General features: G+C 32.8%; 1 long non-coding RNA gene and 1 pseudogene across 1 annotated transcript; both read right to left on the bottom strand.

The window, feature by feature from the left end:
• Positions 1 to 3,286: 3,286 nt before the first annotated feature.
• Positions 3,287 to 25,045, bottom strand: part of LOC120170571 — a 29,711-nt pseudogene continuing 7,952 nt past the window's right edge.
• LOC120170572 lies at positions 11,267 to 12,645 on the bottom strand. Its single transcript, XR_005520790.1, has 3 exons — positions 12,377 to 12,645; positions 12,202 to 12,289; positions 11,267 to 12,092 (listed from the first exon to the last, which is right to left on the bottom strand). It is a non-coding gene; the product is annotated as an uncharacterized LOC120170572 (long non-coding RNA).

The raw sequence follows: 25,045 nt of genomic DNA, 5'->3' as shown, positions 1-25,045 counted from the left end.
AGGTTACAAAGTTGAAGTGATAACTAAGATTCATCAGCTCTACTCAAGGCAGAAAATGAGATTCTATGCTATGTTGTTCTCAATTATTTTTGCAATTATTAATATTTAATTTTTTTAATTGATTAATTATTACAAATGTTGACTTTAGTGACAATTATTTTTATAAAAGATTTTCAAATCCTTTATTATTTCAGTTTTAAATTTTGGTTCAATGGACCACTCTTGTATTTATTGATTATAGTCAAATGATGGAAAAAAGGTGTGGAAAAGAAATGAGCGCACGAAATTTAAAGAGAGAGACTATGGGTTAGGTGTTGGCCAAATTTGGTGTGGTAATGTGGCAAATGCTGATGGGAAGCCTCCCCACTAGCTGAAATTGCTAGAAAAATACGTTGTTTTATTATTATTTGTGATAACTATATGATTAATCACTTATACTTATATTTTGTTCATTTTTATTCACTAATTTTTAAAAATATAATAAATAGTTACTTTTTTTTATTTAATTAAGATATAATCGTTTTTATTTTTATTTAATTGAGATGTAGTTATCAGATTAATTGCCATTAACAATTAATTATATTATGTGACGTGATATTTTGTTATAATCACACAATTGATTTATTTTATTTATGTATTCTCTAAACTTAGTCATATTTTTATTAAATTAAAATAAATTTAAATTTTAATAGAATAACATCACATGTCACCATTCAATTAAAAGATTAATTTTATTTTAATTTAATATATTTATTTTCCATTAATTAGAAAGTGACACATGCTATCCTCTTGTTAAAAGAAAATAAAGCAAAACAAATTAAGACTAAATGCATTTGAACATGGGTCTCTTGGGAAAAAGGACGTACACATCCATTTAGCAAAGACCAATGCTTGGTTAAAAATAGACAATATGATGTATATATTTTGTATCTTAGTGTATAAATACTTAACTTAAATTTATAATATTTTTTATATATTAATTTTAAGAAATATTTTTTATATTAACTTATTAAATGTATTTTATTATTAACTTAATATAAAAATATTTTATATTTATTTTAATTTAAAAGTATATATTTTATTCTTATTGAAACTTTGAAAAATATATTTTATTATTGTTTCAACTTTTCAAAGTATATATTTTATCTTAATTTACTAAATATATTATAATATTATTTCAAATAGTTAAATATATTTTATTCTTATCTAAATTTTGAAAAAAAGTATATATTATTATTATTTTAACTTTTTAAAGTATATATTTTATTTTAATTTATTAAATATATTATATTATTATTTTAAATTATTAAATATATTTTATTCTTATCTTAACTTCAAAATATTTTACCTAATATATGTTTTTAAATTAAAATAAAAATATTTTTAAATTACGTTAATAATAAAATATATTTAATAAGTTAATATAATTTTTTAAAGTTAATGTATATAAAATATTATAAATTTAAGTTAAATATTTATACACTATGATACAAAATATAATTGAACTGATCCTAATTTGTTTTGCTTTGTTTTTGCTTAATTAGATGGTGATATGTGTCACCATGACGTATCCCCATCTAATTGGTGGAAAATAAATATAATTAAACTGATCCAGATCGGGCACTGCAAAGGCAAGGACAATCCCTTCTAACTTAATTTGCTCTATTTGCAAACATAAGGGTTCAAAACCCTGATCTTATTTAAGAGATCTAGTGCTTTATTCCATTAGACCAATTGATAGTTTTTATTTAACCTTATTATTTTTATAACAACAAATTTAGCAAGGGATCTTGAATTACTGGGGGCCTAAATGTCACTACATAATGTACAAAAATCCTATTTTTCTTCTTAAAAAGGAAATCTTCAGTTGGAATAGAATGATAGTAGTCATATTCTACCTATTATAAAAATCATTCAACACGCCAGTTTAACAATGACATCAAATATTTTATTGTTTTCTGATAAACATAAAAAATAATTATCTCAGAATCCCGACTCATAATATTCAAAACATAATGTAAAATTGTGAAAAGTCTCTCCAATGATAATGTATTAAACCCCTCGGGTAAATTAAATTTTGTATTTTCATCCAAAAGCTAACTCTTCTTAACAGATATTATGGCACGAAATAAATATGCCCACTTCCATTTTTAGGGCAGTAATGTGGATGTTGAAAAACTCAAGGGGAATCATTTTTATCTGACTTCTATGACTGCCTTTAAATAGTGGGCATTATAGAAAATGTTTTCATAATTTGTGGATTGATTATTGGTTAATATTTTTCACTCCATTCTCATTTTAATGAAAAAAATATTAGATATTTTCGGTTCATCATGTCATTCGTGGTCTCAACTAATAATAATTTCCCTTCTCTTTTTTTTCAAGATAAATCTTCACCTCCTTCGTACTTATAAATAAAAAGTGGACAATTATTTAAAAGTTATTTTAAAATTTATGATTTTCATTTATTAGGATGATGGATGACGTGGTGAGCTGAGACCATAAAATAATTTCTCCATTTTTATAATGCAAAAGTAACATGCAGGCCGGGTTAGACGGCAAACGTTTATATGATGCTGGCCTTTTCACAAGCTTTCCATGAGCTCCTGCAAACGTTTATATGATGATGGCCTTTTATAATTCATAAGCTTTCCATGATCTCCTGAAAACGTTCATATGATGATGGCCGGGTCTGATATTTTCTCATATCGGATCGAATATAAACGTTCATACGATGAATATTTTATTCGAACCATATCGTGCGTGTAGACAGTCAAAAAATCATTTCGACAGTGCGCATCCGTTTATTTGAAGTCATTTTGTATGTACTTTTCCCCTTTTTTTTTTAGAATTCGAGTTTTATTTTTATCATCTTATTGAACTATTTTTAGAAAAATATTTTACATGAAACAAATAGACCCTTAACGTCAAACGTGTTATATGATTAAAAATGGTGGATCCTACTTCAGGTTAATGATGATGACCTAATTCTTGTAGCATGCGAATTTGTAATATGGGTATGAAATCTTTGAAAATGTTAAAATAATTAGTCAGGTAAGTTAAGTTAAATGTTGAGTTAATTATTTAATCTAGCGCTTACAGTGATTGATGTAGCATTTTCATTAGAGTTTGGTTCTAAGAAAGCATCTTTATTTTAATAACAAACCTTGAAGTTCATGATTTAGGAATTCATAAAATATCACAAATTCTGCTGCAAAATTACAACTAGAAATCATAATCGTACATTGGGAAAACGAAAGCTTATTTAACATTGGCAGATAGTTATTTACCGAGGCTCCAATTCAGGAAAAGATGCGTCATTGATGGACAATGGAATTGATCTGAGTGGTAGATTCAAGCCCTTTATATGGCATCCTCCCATCTGTTCTACTGTGAAGCACAAATGCCGGTTCTTTAGGCATTGGTAGTGTGACAGAGTAACAGTTAAGCATGAGACCAACAGTCGCCATCGTCGGCCTATCGGCCGGATCTTCTTGAACACACAATAACCCGAGTTGAATACATCTAATGACTTCGTTTTTAGCGTAATTGTCCCTAAGAACTGGGTTTAACAATTCCAGGGGATTCTCATCCTTCCATAGCTTCCAAGCCTGCATTGGTTCACCAAAGGTTCAATGAGTTATTAATACTCACGTAGCTAATGAGGTCCTCAGCACCATCTGTTTGATAGAAATTACTGTTCCTTTGGCCACTTATGATTTCCAGAATTAAAACACCGAAGCTATCTGATTTCACCGAGAATTGTCCGTGCATTGCATATTCCGGTGACATGTAGCCGCTGTCCAACCAGTAACATATATCACTGTAATAAAGGTATTGGTCCTTTCAACCATTAGGGCAAAAAATGCAATGCAACATCTTACTAGGTTCCGACAACTCTTCTGCTGGTTCCTTGAGTTTGATCGACTCTGAAAATCCTCGCCATGCCGAAATCCGATATCTTGGGGTTCATGTCTCCGTCTAACAAAATATTGCTGGCCTTGAGATCACTGTGGATGATTCGAAGCCGATAATCCACATGCAGATAAAGCATACCACGAGCAATCCCTCCTATTATCTTGTACCGTCTCGACAAGTCCAGTTGTCCTTGTTTTTCAAGATCTATAACGAAAACAAGCATTTGTGTTTAGAAAAGCGGTCTCTTGAAATTCAAAGGTCTTGGCAAAGTATGTGAGAAAATACCGAAAACAAAGTAGTCCAGGCTCTTGTTGGGCACATATTCGTAGATTAGAATCTTTTGAGGAAGATGACACATTACGGAACCGAGAAAAATATTTAGCTCATAGGTCACCCAAACATTTAATTTGGGATCTACAGTGAATTGAACAGTTCCTATGTGATATAATTTTTTAATAGGCCATGTCAAGTAGACCCCATAACCTGATTAAAAAAAAAATTCTTGAGGGACTCGTCACACAATAAAAAAAATAATTTTTTAAAAGAAAATTAAAAAATAATATTTTAATGCCATGAAACTCGTCACGCCGGTATGACGAGTTCCAACGGGTATAATTTTCAAATATTTTACCATTGGATTGACCGTTGTTAAACCATTGAATTTTTTTTTTAAAATTTCAATGGAAATTTTATAAGTACATAGTATCGGTACCATTTCAGTATACTGAAATTTCACTGACTCAAAACTAAAGGAGTAGTATCGGTACTATAACTCAGAGCATTGGTACTACTACTCTAAGTAGTATCGATATCATATATGCTATCGATACCATTTTAGTATTCTGTTTTGACAGTATCGGTTCCATTTTAACATTCTATTGTGATAGTATCGGTACTGCCTCATCAGTATCAGTACTACTTCATTATTTTGGGTTTCAGTATCGATATATGTATTGAAACTACTGTAACAATATCGATACTGTTATTGCAGTATCGCTACTACTATATTTAAAAATCATTTTTAACTAGATTAAAGTTCGAAAACCTTAATAAAAATTATTTCAAAAACTTTTCCAGTATATGACTCAAATTTTTAGTAGTGTGAGGAGTAAAAATTGAGGTTTTAACTTTAAAGAATAATTATATATGTTCGAATGATTAAATCTAATATAATCTTAAAATTTGTAAAACTGATTAACAATTTTGTTTGGTATATCAAAGTGTTTTCAATAATCTCCCCCTTTTTGTTAAATCAAAAAGACTCAATAAGAATAAACAAGATATAAAATATAGTTGTGAAGAACAAATGTGCCAAAATAGGTTAGTCAACATCAATAATATCCAAAATATAGTGGGTATGGTCATAAACATAATAAGAGGTAACATGGTAATAAAAATATGCGAAATATGATAAATATAAATCCGATCATCCAAAACATAATAGTATAGTCAAATCCAAAATATCAAATGCGAAGAAATTCAAGGAAATTGAAAGTTTAAAGTATGACATTTGAAACACCAACAAAGAACAACTAGCAAAGCAGTAGCATGATCAATCATCCGATGGAGGATCGGGATCCGAACGAGGTGCATGGAAAGAGGCAACGTCTTGTGAAAGAGCATCGAGCCTATCCGTCACGACGTTGAATCGAGCTAGGGTGTCGCGTTGCAGCTCAGTCAGTTGAGTCCCCAAGGCAGTAAAATGAGACTCCATAGATGCAAACCTTAGAACTAAAGTCTCCATCAGAGATTGAAAATAGGGAGGCATATCATTACTAGAACTCGGAGGCTCGTCAGGGATGTGATTTACAGGATCGTCAACATCTTGTAAAACATCATCGGCCTGAGGAGGAGCCGAAGCTGGAGCCGCTCGAGAAGAACTAGCACCGGGCGTCTTTTTAGGTGTCTGTTCCCAATTTGTCCCAACTTGAGTCCATCCTGACTTGCAGAGAGAGGTAAAATCTATTGGGGTACCCAAGGGGATGGTAACATCTAGGTCGACTTTTATAAAGAAAATACTAAGAAGACAACCATAAACCAAAGACTCGACTCTCTTAGAGGGAATATGGTTCACGGTGTCCACTAGTTCACCAAAGATTATTTGAGCAAGATTAATTCTTTTATTGTTTTGAAAACAATGGATCCACCAAATATCGATACTTCGGAAAGAGAAGTACTGTAATACCCTAAAATTTGACCAGTGACTAAAATGTAAGTTTTGAAAGTTTAGTAGCTAAAGTATAAACATTGAAAAGTATAGGGACCAAAATTGTAATTTTTAAAATTTATATATTTTTAAATGAACGGTTTGGAAAAAATATTTTAATGGAAATCATATTTTTGGTATGAGATTTGTGTTAAAAGTTATAAAGCAGTAAAGTTTGGTATTGAAATCAGATAATCAGATCGAATCAAAATTTCACGAAAATGTGAAGGATGATAGATAAAGGTTGGAAGTATTATTTATATATTTTATAAAAGTGAAATTTAACATGGATCAATGGAATTAAGGTCGATTTTCCATGTTAAGCTAAAATTTTGGAATTAGGTGACTAAATTGCAATTTTCAAAAAATTTCAAGGATAAAAGTATAAAATCAGAATTAAGATATTTTCTTTATGGATTTGATGATGTAAGGGATGATGTCATGGAGTGGCATGGATTAAATTGTTAAGTTTTATTAAGGGCAACATGGTAAAGTGGATTAAATGAATTTAAAATTTATTTATATTAGATAATGACATATGTATTATGGGATAAGTTCTAGTAAATTGAAGAAAATTTCAGTTTCTTCATCCTCCTTGCTGCCGTGAGACTCCATGAATAAGGTGAGAAACTTTGTTTTTAATTTTTGGTCCATTTTTATTAGAATTTTAAGTTAGGTTATTAAGGATAAAATAACCAACATGAAATTCTCTTTCATTTGGCATAAAAATCTTCATGTTTCATGCTCAAGTTGGTAAGATTTTGATGAAGGAGAAGTGTGATTTTTTTTATGATTGAAGATCGATTCTTGATATTAGAAGTGTTGTAAGAATTGATGAAGAATCTGAGGATGCAAATTAATGAAAACAATTTAGATTTTGAATCTGACAGTGAGTTTGAAAATTCACCAGAAATTCTATAAAAATGATTTGGAAGTATTTTTTTATATATTTGTGTTATTATATCAATCTAGTTTTTTTTAAACAAACGGGGATCAATTTCAAGGTATATACAAAAAATATGAATTTTTAACCTATGAAAGGTCAGAAAAACGAGACAACAGATTCTGCACAAAACAGATTATGTCGGTCAACTTTGAAAGTTAACCATAAATTGTATAGAATGAACTAGAAGGATTTATTTACATGGATAGATTCTTATTTGAGTCTAGTTTTCAACGGAAGAAACAAAATTAAATTCCAGTGTGTATATCAATACAGAATACTGATTCTTTAAAGGTAGTACGAGTTGTATGAATATGAACATTTTAGAATTTAAATGGAAATGTATTAGAAGCTGAAGAGTAATGTTTAAATATTTGAGTATATTTTTGGATGCTTGGAATTGAATTTAAATGGAAATAGACCATTTTGAATAAATTGGAAATGTTGAGAATAATTCTAAAAGAATTCATTTTAATGGTTAGATGGTGGAATTCGAAAGGTTCCAAAACTTTGGGGACTTGTTTGCAAGTTCTTAAATGAAGAAGTATTATTTGAGTAGATTATTGAATGCTGAAAATTTATTAGTATGCTGAATTTTGAATTAAATATTGAGTTGAGGTTGAATTAAAAATTTACAAAGTTAAGTGTTGACAAATGAAACTTTAGGAAAGTTTGGGTTGAAATTTATAATGTTTTGAATATTGAAGAATTGATTTGGGTATTTTATTCAAGTGCTAGAATTTTAGTAATTAATGTACAATTATCATAATGGTGAAGGACCATTATGAATTACATGGAAAGGTTGAGGTGAATTCTAAAAAGAATTCACAATTTGTTGCTTATTTGTGTAATTTAGCAAAGATGAAGGGTTAAAGATGAAAATAAATATTCATGGATTTGGAAGAGTATTTCAAAAGTTGGAAATTATAATAGAAATATGATTTAGTTTGATATCGATTTTTATTTTGTAGATTTTCGAATATAAAAATCAGCTTATATTAGTACGATACTAATATGTAGTTCGAACAATTTTTGTGTTATAATTTGATATTGTCAGACTATGATAAATCTAGCAACGATTCGAAAGGAAAGGACAAAGCTCATGACTAGGATTATTATATACAAGGTCTGTAGTGAGGCAAAGGTGAGTGCAGTTTATTTATTTAATTATTTTGATTGAGGAAGACTTGCGATAAGTCAACCTCATATTATCTTTTAAAAGTATGGTTTTATTTAAATCATTGAATATTTCCATAATGACATATAAAGGATTTATGATTATTTTGGGTATGAAATTACCCAATATGTTTTTATATGATATTTTCTAAAAAATGTATTCGAATGAATCCTTTTTTATAATGATTTTAAAGAAAGATTTTTATTGTTAATGATGAAATATTTTCGCGATGATTTTAGAAATGTTATTTGAATTATTTTGGGTATAAATTACCCATGTCATGTTTTACGAATGTGAATTAAATATATTTCTGATTCTGATATGGTTTTTATCAAATGATTACGAAATGAACTAAAAGCTCACTGTATGTTATATTGAGAGTTAAAGGTACAATTGGCATGCTATGAGGTGGAGTGATTATTTGTTCTGATTCTAATATACACTGGAGTGTACACTAGTATATATATATTCTAATTTGAATGCACTTTGTGTGCATATTGTTATTTCCGATGTGATAGCACTGTGTGTGTTTATCTGTTCCGACTCTGATGATCTGAGATCTGTATTGCGCACACTTATTTGACTCATGTACCTTATATTCTCTTAAAATATACTTTAGGCTATAAAAATGAAATACGAAAGTTCTGAAAAGTGTCTGATTACAAAAGAATATAAGCTGATTATTCTGTCTGATCTGGTTCATTATGATTTTGTAAAAATCATCATATGATTCTTTTCAGGTTTCTGATAAAGTTCAACATGAGATATCCAGTTTGAAATTCAAAAAGTTTGTTTATTTGATTTTAAATAAATATATATATATATATATATATATATATTGATACTTTATTTATTTGTTCTCACCTTTAATATTACTGCCTCACTAAGTTATACGTAGCATGTGATGATTTTCATGCATAGGGTCTGATTTAGATACAGACTTTTTATGAGGAGCCTTCCAAACATCATGTGCAGATCATCTATAATACCAGTATCAGTAAGACATCGTTAAATTTTCTTTTGACTAGTAGTGGCATGTATATTTATGTTATCAGTCTGCTTTATCAGTTTTGATTAAATGGTTAGTAATAGTAAATTAGAACTGTTTAATTTAACTAGATTAGCTTATCAGTATTTTAATATGCCTAAAATTATATAATAAATAAAATAGTATGTTTTAAATGGTATGTAAATTCAAGTAGACAAAAATAGTTGATAAAAATTTGAAACTAGGAATGTTTAAAAAAAAATTAAGTAACTATGAATAGTAATCGTTAGTCAATTTGATGTGACATATATGGCTCTTATTCTTAGATGTTTACGGGTTATGAATGTTACAAGTACTTTCATCTGGATGGTCGAAACCACCAAGTGATAATCAAGTGAAGAAATCGCTCGTGGAAGTCAAGGATACTAGCGTTCTTTCCTACTTTTAAGGAAGAAGGGACGATATCTCACTCATTGTCAATCCTGGTGTTTTCAAGACCAAAAGCATGGGCAATAGAGTTAGAATCAATAGTAATGTATTCGCCCAAGAGATAGGAACAAATACTTTCAGTTTGTGTACGAGCTTCATTTTGGATGCAAACCGCATTAAAATGGAAAATGCGAACTAGTTGGTGAAAGACAACGGGTTTAACTTTGAAAGTGTTGTCAAATTTCCAAGCTTGTAGAAGGGGTAGGTATTTAAAGTTCATTTCTTGCATCGTTGAAAGAGAGGGGAGACGCTCACCCCTAATAGCATAAGACTCAAAATAGTTTAGATATATTGAATATAGATTTCGACGATTAGGTTCATTAAAACATGAATTTACTATGGACATTTCAGTTGGATTGGAGGATTTGGCGGAGGGTTAGGAGGTGGATTAACACGAGAGGAGGAGGATTTAGGACATTTGTGAGACATTTTAATGAGAATCAGAATAAAGATTATACATGCAAAGAAAGACAATACATATGTATGCACTCAATTAATCCCAAAACTCAATATGAGTAAAAAAAATTGTATATTCTAGTGTTAAAATGCAAAATAAGTAAAGTCCATTCACTAATTTAAGCAAAAACTAACTAAAACTAGCCCTAAATTTGAAAAGAAAAAAATTAGGGTTTTAAAAAAATTACCTTGAAAATTAGGATTGAGATGTAATTTGATGATGAATGCACGATTTTGATGATGCTAGCAGGCTGGAAAGTTGAAAAACAATGCAAATCCGACTCCAAAAAGATGCAATGAGGCGATTTTGAGAGAGGGTAATGAGTGTTGCGGCTGAGTGTTTTAGAGTTAGGAAAAGAGTGATATTTTAGGGTTTTGTAAGCTAAACCCGATATGTAGTATTGGTACTCCAGTTTGATTATCGATACGTCAAGGCAAAAAATAGATGGTATCGATATCGAGTATCGATACCCTATCGAGGCTGTAATAACAATATCGGTACTTGATGAATAGTATCGATACTGATCAAGAACAGTATCGGTACTGTATGAACAATACCGATATTAAGTGCACATAATGGTTCAAAAATTGAAACAAAAACACATAGGATACAAATTTCAAAGCATAAATAGTGGTATAGCAACTCTAATTGGGAAAATCAAGTATGTTCAAGAAAACAAATATACACTTAAGCATAATTTGAACATATTGTTAATTTTCATGAAAAATCATAAACTCCCCCTAACTAATAGCATAGAAGGCATTAAAGAGGTCATTTTGTATGCATTTTTCTTTAAACATAAAAGTGCAAAAGTTATTTTAAACAAAAAATCAAGGTAGTTTTATTTTGCAGAGTTTTCATCCCCAAACGGTTAGAAACGACCACAACTTAATTTGCACAATTGTAAAGTTTATTTAAAAAAGAAAGAACAAATTTAAACAATTCTAAGGTTTTTATAATTTTGCAAAAATACACTTTATTTAATTATAATTTAAAAAAATTATTACTTAAAAATTAATTTGTGATACAATTAAATATTGACTACAAAAACTTAAATAAACAAATTTATTACTTATATTTGTGCAATTTTTGCCGATGTCGAGGCGTGGTAGAATGGTAATGACGTGGTGCTCGTCGATTTCGTCGTGGTCGTCCACTTTCTTCATTTTTACTCTTTTTCCAGTTCCGGTGTTCTGAACACTACTCCACCACTTTGATATACATCTTCGGGTGAAAACGATGGAGTACTCAAGGTATTTGACGCCATCATTGACGTCATTGCCTCAAATTCAGATTGTCCGTGATGAAGAAGATGATCCCATGGACCTCTTTCTTCCGGTTCTGAGGAAAATTGTTGTGAAGGTGGCACTTGATCCCACCCACTTCCTTCCCACGCCGCTCGACTCTCCATCGATGGTTGATATGCACCATATCCACCATAACTTTTATTGCGATGGACAATAATTGACGGAAGCATAAGATGAAGATGTTAATGAAGATGATGATTTTTTCCTATATTTTTCCTTCATTATTTCCACTCGGACCGCTCCTCCGGCATTGTCAAGTATGGTTTCCCATTTGCTTCATAATTTTGGAGGTAGGGAGAAACATTGAAATCAAAATCTTCGGGTTGTACCTCGGAACGATTAAGCAATCGTAAATGACTATTTTGCCAATAATATATGAATGTAGCATGCTTCATCGGCCAATCTTCGTTATGCTTCCCATGCGCATCTACTTTATGCAAATCATCAATGTTATATATTGACATTTCTATCGGTTGGTGAAACCCAAATTGTCGTAAAACTCTATTGGCGACATGGATCTCAACAATTGCAAAATGGAGCAATGGTGTTATGACACACCATGTGTCTGCTCATTCAAAGAACATTGGTGGTAGACATTGTTAGATATCTGACTCACAATTAAGAATCCAATTAAATTGTCAAAAATATTATGTTAGTATAATTAAATAATTAATATTACAATTTAAAAGTTAATGCAAAAAAATACGAAAATTTACCGCATGTCTACCGGCGATATCAATTCTCATCTGAATATCTACTTTGGTTGCGCCCGATAACTTTGTATCGATTATTCGGTGTCGTCATCTAAAAGAATTACAAAATTTATTGTCATTTTCAAAATATTAAAATAAATATTATAAAATATGAAAAATGTTAAATATATGAATTTACCTTGCGACGAGAGGAAACTTCATAGGAGCAGATATAATAGGCGTCATAAACAGGAGACAATACCACGCCCATGATTGGAGCAAAACTAAACAACCCGCTACTTCTGTTTTTTCTCTAACGACTACGGTCGCCTTACATAGTTCACGATACAAAAATGCCAAAATTGCATAACCCCAACTATATTGGCGACATAAAACGAAATCCTCCATTATCGGAAGATATTGGGTGTACGCCAAATTACTCGATTTATCCCGTAGTAAGATCCCTCCAATCAACGTTGTCGTAACCGGTTTTCGTCCGGGCACGAAATATTATAATTGGCGGGGAAATTGATGTGAATAAATATTTTTGAAAATAATTTGTGAGTCGCCATCGACTTTTTGGATCAGGTAAGTCGAATACCTAAAAATTATTTTTTAAAAGAGTTTTAAGAAAACATCAATTAAAAAAATGAACTGATCTGCGTTTTATAACCAAAAATTCGTTCTTTTTAATAATAAAAAGGATTCGTGGTCGGTTACGTTTAGGGAAGGATTAGCACCCCTACAACGCCCAAAATTGGTACTTTTTAATTATAAATTGTCTCTATTTATTAAAATTTAAAAATTCAAAAATATATTTAATTTATAATCCTATTATTTCAAAATTATATAAAAAAATATTTATTTATTTAAAAATATCAGAAAAGAACTTCTAGGTGCCTTAAGACAGCTCTTTTCTTTGATATTGATCAATATTAATTTAAATAATATTGTTTAATTTTAAAATATCAGAATAGGACATCCAGTTGTATTAAGACTGTACCGTTCTTTGATATTGAAAACTAAATATTAAAATAATTTATTTAAAATAAATATTTATTTATTATATATTTATAACAACATTTAAATATATAAACAAGTAAAAAAATACAATTCTAAATATATATTTAAAAGCAATAAAAAATACTTAAAATAAATGACTAAAATATAGTGAAATTAAAATTGACAAACCTAATTCATAATTAATTAGAATTACAGGGATTAATCATGATATTTTCTTATTTAATAATTTAGTGATTAAAATAAAATTATCTAAAATTCGGATATTATAATAAAATAAATTAAAAATATAAACTAGGGATTAAAATATTATTTATTAAAATTAAGGGATTAAATCTGTTATTTATCCTAAATATATTATTTAATATAAAGGACTAAATGAATAAAATTGAAATTCGAAGACTGAATTAAAAATATTATAAAATCGATTTAGTGACTAAAATGTAAAGTTTACAAGTTAGGAGGACGGCGGACGGGGTTTAACTATTATCTAATTATACGCATAGTCCTTCCCGAAACGACGTCGTTCGGGAAGGCCTATAAAAGGTCCAAAACGGCTGGCCCGAAGGGCCAGCCTTCATTTCATTCTTTTTCTTTCTCTCTCAAGCAGAGAGAGCTCTGGCTTCTCTCTAGCTTCCCTCATCGGAGGGAAGCCGGTCACCGGACGGCAACCGTCTGCCGCCGTGACTGTCATCGCCGGCCACCGCATCCGGTGGCCGGAAAATTTTATTTTTACACCATTAAATAGATCGGGACGTCCTAAGGACGTTTCCGGTGTTCTTTTTCTTTAAAAAGCTCCTAATCAGAGCGAATCTACAAAAGTACCTTCGGTGTTTCGAAGGTTCCGGTGAGATCCGGTGGTCGGGGCTTCCTCGGTAAGTTTCTTTTCTTCCTTTTTCCTTCTTTTCTGTTTCTTTGCTGCTGAGATCGTTGGTAGTATTTTGTATATATATATATTTTTTCTCGGTTTTGTCTCTCTGGGATCTGTTTTCTGTCTTTTTTTTTTCCAGGTTCGGGTGGTGGCTTTTATAGCCACCACCGGTGTGGCCATCGGACCGGTCCGAAGAGGGGATTTCGGTGAGTCACCGGACTACCAGTGGTGACTCACCCCGTAGCCATGGCGTGGACGGCTGGCGTTGGAGCTTCTGGAGCCTTCGGTTGGGACGTGGCAGCGGCGGAGGCGGCGAGAGTAGCAGCGGCGGCCGCGTGTCCCTAGGGTATCATACCCTAGGGTTTCCATCTGGAGCCATCTGGACCGTTGGATCTTGCCAGATCCAACGGCAGCAAGCTGAGGCGGCTGGGATTAGGGTTATGAAACCCTAACTGAAACCCCCAAATGTTTAGGATTTCTGGTTGGTCTGGACCGGTTCTGGTTTGTTTGTAACTGGGCCGGTCCAGTTGTAATTGGGCCTGTAATTAATTATTTATATATGTATTTAATATATATTTAATAATAATAATGATAATAATAATAATAATAATAATAATAATAATAATAATAATAATAATAATAATAATAATAATAATAATAATAATAATAATAATATGGGTAAAAAATTAGTATCTTCAGCTGCCCCTCTTTGCTCATTCTTGTGTTAACAAGAATAGGGCAAAGATGAAAAGATAATAAATTTTTTTATCCATTTGGCTTCACTTTGATCATAATGGAGATATTGAATAAATTCTTCTCTCTCTCCAGATGAGTTCTTCTCATTATGAACTTTCTGCTGGGGATGATGATCTCCTTTTTTCTGTGATAGAGTCATTCAAAAGGTTGAATAAGCTTTTGATGAGTTCTTCTCATTATGAACTTTCTCTAGAAAGGCTGATGCTAATCTATCTCCTTCTGTGATAGAATTATTGAACAAGTTCTTATTATAAACTTCTTCTTTCTTCTTCAGATGACGAGTTCTTCTCATTATGAACTATACTTGGCAATGTTGATCCATCAAATGATGAATTCAAGTAAAAGGTTGAACAAATTCTTCTCATTATGAACTTCTTCTTCATTTTTCAGATGAGTTCTTCTCATTATGAACTTTCTCTGGAAATGATGATCCATCAAATGATAGATTCAGGTAAAAGGTTGAACAAATTCTTCTCATTATGAACTTCTTCTTCCTTCTTCAGATGAGTTCTTCTCATTATGAACTTTCTCTGGAAAAGCTGATCCATCAAATGATGAATTCAGGTAAAAGGTTGAACAAGTTCTTCTCATTATGAACTTCTTCTTCCTTCTTCAAATGAGTTCTTCTCATTATGAACTTTCTCTGGAAATGATGATCCATCAAATGATAGATTCAGGTAAAAGGTTGAACAAATTCTTCTCATTATGAACTTCTTCTTCCTTCTTCAGATGATTCTTCTCATTATGACTTTCTCTGGAAAAGATGATCCATCAAATGATGAATTCAGGTAAAAGGTTGAACAAGTTCTTCTCATTATGAACTTCTTCTTCCTTCTTCAGATGAGTTCTTCTCATTATGAACTTTCTCTGGAAAAGCTGATCCATCAAATGATGAATTCAGGTAAAAGGTTGAACAAATTCTTCTCATTATGAACTTCTTCTTCCTTCTTCAGATGAGTTCTTCTCATTATGAACTTCTTCTGGAAAAGATAATCCATCAAATGATAGATTTGAATCTTTGCTAAAATCTTTGAAATTCCTGTTAAAAATTCAACATAGATGAAAATGAATGAAAATGCACTTATTTTTGTAAACACTTAAAATATGATGCATGAATGTTGAGTTATTTGATTTCAGATTGGTGAATTGAGTATTTCTTCAATTGTAAAAACCCAATAGATCTTCCTTCTTTAAATCAGAGAATCTATCATCTTTGACAAATGTAGATGTATATATTATGTCACAAAACCTCTTGAGAATAAAACTCAATAGTATAGGCTCTTGAAAAGCTTGCATTCAAGCAACATGTTGATTCTGATAACAACTCATCTGATTATGAAATGACCTTTCAAGATGATTTCACAGATATCGATAGTTCTTTTAATACCGAGAAATCTTGAATTCTGATTCTGATGAGGAGAAATAACTGTTATACTTGACAAAAATGGGATTCTCAAGGGCTGAAACTTTAATAGCCCTGGAGAAATGTGGTCCAAATTCATCAATTGCAAAGTTGACAGATTTTATATGCGCTGCTCAAATGACTAAGGCTGCTGATGCACTTTTTCTGGTAAAAGATAGGAAGTCATTATGCAATGATCCCAATTACAAGCAAAGGCGAAACTTGGGCTATGATTTTTGAAAAGGAAGAAGCAGAGGAAGCTTGAAAAGAAGCTTCTTAATGAAGACGATCATGCAGTTCATCTTTCAATTCCAATGATTGGTTCTGTAGTTCCTACCAAACCAGATCAGATAACTCAAAGAACACTTCCAAAAGATGCTATTGAGTCTCCTTATTTCTACTATGAGCAAATTCATCTTCCCAATTCAATAATTGGTTCTGTCCAACCAGATCAGATAACTCAAAGAACACTTCCAGAAGATGCTATGAGCACATTCATCTTCTAAATTCAATGATTGGTTCTGTCTAACCAGATCAGATAACTCAAAGAACACTTCCAGAAGATGCTATGAGCACATTCATCTTCTAAATTCAATGATTGGTTCTGTCTAACCAGATCAGATAACTCAAAGAACACTTCCAAAAGATGCTATGAGCACATTCATCTTCTAAATTCAATGATTGGTTCTATCTAACCAGATCAGATAACTCAAAGAACACTTCCAGAAGATGCTATGAGCACATTCATCTTCTAAATTCAATGATTGGACTAGGATATCATAATGCTTATTTGATGTAGAGCCAGAATTTGTAGATTCGAAACATTTCCATGCTACTACACTGAAAAGGGCTATATTCATAATTCTGCCAATTAAGAACAGAGTTTCTCTTATTCTGCTTCCTCCATGTGCTGATGTTTTTCCATTGACAAAGAAATGATGGCCTTCTTGGAATCTAAGAACAAAGTTGAATTGTTTATAAACATGTACAGGAAGTGTCAAATTGACAGAAATGATCTGTAAGGTTCTTGAAGCTTATGACAATGAGCCACCTTCGAGTGTCCAGAAGTGTGTTCTTGATGAGTGCTGAAAATGGAATCTAGTATGGGTTGGAAGGAATAAAGTTGCTCCACTTGAACTTGATGAGGTGGAAATGCTTCTAGGTTTCCTTATCAACCATACACAAGGATCTGTATAGAGATATGTTTCCCATTGATATCATTGTCTTGTTTCTTTTTGCTGGAATCAGTGCTGCAAAGATCGCCTTCTACTGTCTTAGTATATCTTTGAAAACATAGGTGCAAAAACTGAATGGTGATCGGTTGGAGCAATTGATGAGTAGATTTGGCAGATTCGACCTTGTTGTCGGTAGCATCCCATGTAACAATCTTGATGTTCATGGCTTTAAGATGGTGATGATTTGCTTACTTTGTATTCCATGTATTTAAAAGTATTAACATAAAGTAATATTCAGAAATCTTTAAATTATTTCAAAATTATGTTAATTCAATAGAAAAGAATAAATTGAATTTTCAAAAATAAATTGAATCTCAAATAAATTGAACTTGAAATAAATAGAATTGTATTCAAAGTTATGGCAAGCATAAGAATGATAAAAATTCAAATGTCTCAACAAATTATAAGCATAAGTATTTCGAAATTAATCAAGTTGACACAATTTAGAGAAATGATGTAAGCTTTTGTCTGGAAGATCTCAAACGTTGTTGAAATGCTTGTAGACGTGAAGTTTCTCCCAAACTGTCAAAATCTTAAGAGAGTTCAATTGCCAGATGCCTAATATCAACCTGCATTTGAGCCGCCTTTTCAGGTTTTCAACTCAAATCCTTCCTTTGGTTACAAGATGCCCTTTGCGGGTTTTCACCTTGACCCCCACTTTTTACTCTTTTTTTTTCAAGCATAATATTTCTTGACAGAATCTGAGTTTATTGGATTTCTCAGAATTTTTTCATCCATTTCTGCTAAGATCAATGCTCCTCCGGAAAAGGCCTTTTTTACAACGTATGGCCCTTCCCAATTAGGCATCCATTTCCCACGGAAATCTTTATGTATAGGCAAAATCTTTTTTAGTACTAGATCACCCTCTTGGAATTCCCTTGGATGTACTTTTTTGTCATGAGACTTCATCATCCGTTTTTGATACATCTGTCCATGGAAAATAGCTTTCAATCTTTTCTCCTCAATAAGGTTCAATTGATCAAATCTAGCTTGGATCCATTCAGATTCATCCAATTTTATTTCTCTCAATATTCGAAGCGATGGAATCTCAACTTCAATTGGTAAGACTGCTTCCATCCCATAGACTAAAGAAAAAGGCGTTGCCCCAGTAGATGTTCGAACAGTAGTTCGGTATGCATATAGAGCAAAAGGTAACTTTTCGTGCCAATCTTTGTAAGTTTCAGTGGTCTTTGTAATGATTCTCTTGATGTTCTTGTTTGCTGCTTCAACTGTCCCATTCATCTTTGGACGATATGCCACTGAGTTTGCATGTTTGATCTTAAACTGTGCACAAAGTTCGGTCATCATTTTGTTGTTCAGGTTCAGAGCATTGTCTGTAATGATCCTCTCTGGTAGGCCATATCGGCAAACTATCTCTTTCTTTATGAACTTGCAGACTGTGGATCTCTTAATATTGGTATATGAAGCAGCTTCAACCCATTTGGTAAAATAATCAATTGCCACAAGGATGAAACAATGTCCATTCGATGCTTTCGGTGTGATTGCTCCAATGACATCTATTCCCCACATAGAAAATGGCCAGGGTGCTGTCATTACATGTAAAGGAGATGGGGGTACATGAATCTTGTCTGCATATATTTGGCATTTATGACATTTCCTTGCATAATCAATGCAATCTGTGTACATAGTAGCCCAATAGTATCCATATCTCATTATTTTTCTGGCCATAGAAAGACCATTTGCATGTGTTCCACATATTCCACTGTGTACTTCTTCCATGATGCTTCGAGCTTCGCTGGTATTTAAACATCTCAATAGCATTTGATCATTGCTTCTTCTATACATAATCTTTCCATCAAGAAAATATCCAGCAGCCATTCTTCTCAAGGTTCTTTTATCAATTTCTGATGCATTTGGTGGATAACTTTGATTTTTGATATATTGCAGAATATCATAATACCATGGTTTACCATCTACTTCTTCTTCCACACTATAACAATGTGCAGGAATTTCATATACTTGCATTTTGATTGGCATCATATCAACTTTCTTAGTTGCCTGAAACATAGCAGCTAATGTAGCCAAAGCATCTGCCATTTGATTTTCTTCTCGAGGGAGATAATTGAAGGTAACTTTCTCAAATTCGAGGGTAAAATTTCGGTATTCCAACAATTTGGGATCTTTTGTTTCCCATTCTCCTCGCAATTGATACACCACTAACGATGAATCTCCATATATCTTGAGAAATTTGATTTTCCTTTCTATAGCTGCTTTCAACCCCATGACACAAGCTTCATATTCCGCCATGTTATTGGTGCAAAAGAACTCCAGTCTACTTGTAAAGGGATAATAAACATTTTCTGGAGAAATTAACACTGCCCCAATTCCTCGTCCCAAAGCATTAGATGCTCCGTCAAAGTAAAGCTTCCAAGTTGATAATTCATCATTTGTTCTGACTTCTTCATTCATGGATATGCACAACAAATTTTCATCGGGAAAATTGAAGTTCAAAGGCTGATAATCATTTGATACACGACTGGCCAGAAAATCAGCTATGACACTTCCTTTTATCGCTTTTTGGTTGACATATACAATATTAAACTCAGATAATAACATCTGCTATCTAGCCATTCTGCCTGTCAAAGCTGGTGATTCCATTAAGAATTTCAAAGGATCAAGTTTGGATATCAACCAAGTAGTATGGTATAACATATATTGTCTGAGTCTTCGAGTAGTCCATACTAAGGCACAACATAATTTTTGTATTGGTGGATATCGAATTTCACAATCAGTAAATTTCTTGCTCAGATAATAAATAGCTTTTTCTTTTCTTCCAGATTCATCATGCTGTCCTAGTACACATCCCATCGATTTTCGAAGACCGTCAAGTAGAGAATTAATGGTCTATCAGGCATTGGTGATACTAAAATGGGGGCATTGGATAAATATTTCTTAATAATATCCAAAGTTTCTTGACATTCTTCATTCCAGACTTCAGGATTGTTCTTTCGAAGTAATTTGAACACTGGATCACATTTATCAGTTAATTGAGAAATGAACCGAGATATATAATTTAATCTTCCCAAAAAGCCTCGAACTTCTTTTTTTGTATTGGGTGGTGGAAGATCTTGAATTGCTTTTACTTTATCTGGATCAATCTCGATTCCTTTTTTGCTAACCACAAATCCCAAAAGTTTTCCGGAAGTTACCCCAAAAGTGCATTTTGCGGGGTTGAGCTTTAATTGATACTTCCTCAATCTCTGGAAAAGCTTTCTCAAATTTTGAATATGTTCTTCTTCAGTCCTGGACTTGGCAATCATGTCATCTACATATACTTCAATCTCTTTGTGCATCATGTCATGAAACAAAGTTACCATGGCTCTTTGATATGTTGCCCCTGCATTTTTCAATCCAAATGGCATCACTTTATAACAGAATGTGCCCCACATGGTTACAAATGTTGTTTTTTCCATGTCTTCAGGATTCATTTTTATCTGATTATATCCTGAAAATCCATCCATAAATGAAAACCATGCGTGCCCTGCAGTATTGTCCACCAATGTGTCTATGTGGGGTAATGGAAAACTATCTTTCGGACTAGCTTTGTTGAGATCTCTGTAATCCACACACATTCAAACTTTCCCATTTTTCTTTGGTACGGGAACAATGTTGGCTACCCATTCTGGGTATTTAGATGCCTGTAGGAAACCTGCATTGATTTGTTTCATCACTTCTTCTTTGATTTGCAACAACATTTCTGGCCTCATTCTTCTGAGCTTTTGTTGGACCGGTTTATATTCTGGATTGATTGGAAGCTTGTGTATCACTATATCTGTGCTTAAACCAGGCATATCTTGATAAGACCAGGCAAAGATATCTTTGAACTCTTGAAGGAGATTTATCAATTTTTGTTTTATCTGGATTGTCAGAGTAGTACCAATTTTCACCTCTTTTATTTCTTCATATGTTCCCAAATTCACAGTCTCAACCTCTTCTTTGTGGGGTAGAATTTGTTTGTCTTCTTTTTCTACCAATCTTAATAGTTCAGTAGGAACATCACATTCCCATTCATCCTCACACCCATTGATTTCTTCCAGACATATAGGCTGCTCTAAATTTATCACTGGATTAAATTTAGGAATAAACATGCTATTAACACGGTGACACCTGCAAATTTAAGTCGGACATATTTCCGAAAGAATATAGTAAATTTATGAAATAAATAAATGTAAAAATGTAAGAAAACGTAAAGAATGATTGCCATATGAAAATTTTAAAGAACATTCCTTATATTTAACATAATTTCTTTTACAAGATAACAAAAAGTTTTCATATTTTTGAGCTAAACATAAAGATTAGTTCTGAATATTACTCTGTATTAATATTAAAAACTATAGGAAGATCTTCAGTGGTCCAATTGGTGAGTGTTTCTCCAGGAAGACATGGTCGAATCCTATCCAAGTATTTGCCAGTTTTGTTGTCATTCATGATCATGTTGATAAATAATCCATTCATAGCTTCTTCGACTATGTCTTGATCTTTTGTCAACTTTTCTTCTTTAAAGGCTTCAACAAGCTGCTGTTCTACATTAATTGTTCCCCCTGATCTGAATATGGTCTTCAACTGTGGGAATGACATGTGTTCCCAAAGGATTTCTCCTCCTTTCAATTTTTCCTTTTTGTCTTCACATCTTCTTTTCATCTCTTTGTTCTTTTGCTGAAAATTGGGCTTAAACCCCAGCCCAAAACGGTCTTTTTTCATCTTTATACTGATAGGAACTGAAATCCCTTGAAGATTCTTTCCTAGACCTTTCCCAGTTTTAGCTCCGATGCCTAAAGTTTGTTGTACTGTCATCTTGGTGCAATCAGACAATCTGGGTTATGGAATTTTGCTTCCTTCTGCAATAAAAGTTGCATTGACAAATTCAAGAGCTCGGAAAGAACATTCAAGAGCATCATCATTGGTGTCGATATATGGAACATCACTTGTTACTGACGCAATGATTTCTTCTTCAGCTCCTACGCATATTAGTTGTCCATCAACAACAAATTTCAATTTCTGATGTAATGAAGAAGGAACGGCTCCTGCTGAATGAATCCATGGCCTCCCTAATAGACAATTATATGTAGGGTGGATGTCCATCACCACAAAGTCAATATTATACACGACTGGACCAATTAACAATGGTATTTCCATTTTCCCAAGCACCTCTTTTTGAGTTCCATCAAATGCTCGCACTACATTCTAATAACTCTTCATGTGTGATTGATCCACAGGCATTCTTTGAAGTGTGACTAGAGGCATCAAGTTGAGAGCGGATCCATTGTCAATCAATACTCCTGGCAAAACATGACCATGACAATGTGTTGTGATGTTCAAAGCTTTTACTGACCCCATTCTGCCTTCCGGTATTTCATCATCCGTGAACGTTATGTAATTGTCAGCGGCTATATGTCCCACAATTCTGTCAAGTTTATTGAGGGATATATCTTCGGGGATAAATGTTTGATTGAGAATTTTCATCAAAGCATTTCTATGTGCTTCTGAATTCATCAATAGATCAAGAATGGAAATTCTCGCTTGTTGTTTGTGTAGTTGTTCAACCACACTATACTCACTATGTTTCAGGAATTTCAAAAATTCTTGAGCTTGTTTTTCTGTCACAGGCTCATTAAATTCTGGAAGGGATTCATCTTCAAATACCTTCTGAGGTATTGCCATGGCATTTCCTTTTGCTTTCACTTGTTCTGAAGCATTGGATGTTTCGGGAGAGTAACATCTCCCACTTCTTGTAAAGAAACCGACTTCGCTTATTGCTTCAGATGTAGATGTTGTACCCAAACTCTGTATTTTCTCTTCTGTTTTTTCTAGAGAAACAGATCCTCCTACCATTGAAACATTGGTAGTATAATTCCAAGGTACCCTGCGGGTATCTTTGTATGGAAATGGTAGAGGAGTGGTGATAACTACTTTCGGCTTTATTGGTGCAGGAATCACCGTAGATGATTTCACATTAATGATCACAGGATCATTTATTCTTTGATTAGGTTTAGAATCCTCTGATGAGCAAACATCATCCTCTTTTTTCCCTGGTTCTTCTTCAAAGAATTCTATTTCTCTATTGTTCATCAATTTTTGCACCAAATCCCTAAACTCAGGACATAGTTGAATTTTATGCCCTTTCTCCTGATGATATTCACAATAATTCTTGCCTTCATTCTGCTTTGGCCTGAATTGTTGTGGAATTATACCGGCTAAAGAGAGTTGTTGGAATACCCAAACAAACGGAGATTTAATTTCAGAAATGTCAGTTTTTGCTTTCTTTCTGTTCTCTTCCTGAATTGCATTCACGTTTTTATCTCCATGATTTGGCAATGGATGATTTGATGCAGATGGTGTATTGAATTCCAACTTCCCAGTGTTGATCAAATTTTGAACCACCCTTTTGAATGCCAAACAGTTTTCAATAGAATGACCCGTGATTCCTTCATGATAAAAACAGTGTGCCTTTGTATCATACCAAGGAGGGAATGGTGGTTGCATGGGAACCAAAGGATAGGGCCGTATGACATCTGCTTTTAACAGTGAATCATAGATCTCAGCATATGGTACTGGTAAAGGTGTAAAAGAAAACCTTTCATTTTCCTTTCGAGATCCTCTGGAATCTGCTCGATTAGTGTTTGTTTCCTCTTTCTTAACCCTTGGCTGGGTTATTGTAACACTTTTCGATGAATCCTTGCTGTAAGAATTGGCATTGTTGACTTCATTCTCCTTTTTCCGGTACATAGGTCTTTTGGAACTAAACCCTTCATTTGATTCAATTTTACCACTTTTCAAGACATTTTCAATTAATTCTCCAGAAATAACCAAATCTGCAAAATTTATGGTTGCATTCCCCATTAGATGGTTTAAATAAGGAGCCTTTAATGTATGGACAAACATTATTGTGGCCTCTTTTTCTGACAAAGGTGGTTGAACTTGGGCCGCTGTGTCACGCCATCTCTGGGCATACTGTCTGAATGTTTCATTATTCTTTTTCTCCAAATTTTGGAGAGTCCATCTATCAGGAACCATGTCTGTTACGTGGCGATACTGCTCTAAAAATGCTTTAGCCAAATCTTTCCAGGATCTAATGTTAGCTTTGGTCAATTGAGTATACCATTTTAAAGCCGGTCCTGTCAAACTATCCCGAAAGCAGTGAATTAACAATTTCTCGTCCTTCACATATCCTGCCATTCTTCGACAAAACATAGTAATGTGGGATGAAGGGCATGTAGTACCGTCATATTTATCAAATTCGGGAGCTTTGAACTTGATAGGGAGGATTAAGTCTGGAACCAAACTCAATTCACTAGCATCAAACCCATAGAATGATTCAGTTATTTCCACGGATTTCATTCGTTCTTCTAAGCTCTTGATCTGTCTGGTCAGTTCTTCATTTACTTTTTGTTTCTCATTCAGCTCATTCAAATCTAGGATCAAATGCTCAGTATTAAGATCCCCTATTTTCACATCGGATATAAGTGGATTTTTGCTTGAAGATGCAGGATTCACTTGTTGATCTTCATGTGGTTTGGCTTCTTGTAATGCAGATGTACGAGCATTGATTTGTATAGGTGTAGT

This window comes from Hibiscus syriacus, unplaced genomic scaffold, assembly GCF_006381635.1.
Source record: "Hibiscus syriacus cultivar Baekdansim isolate YM2019G1 unplaced genomic scaffold, ASM638163v2 tig00111783_pilon, whole genome shotgun sequence".
NCBI classification, from domain to species: Eukaryota; Viridiplantae; Streptophyta; class Magnoliopsida; order Malvales; family Malvaceae; genus Hibiscus; species Hibiscus syriacus.
Note: the sequence above shows the minus strand (reverse complement) of the source record. Positions and strands in the feature narration are given on the sequence as shown.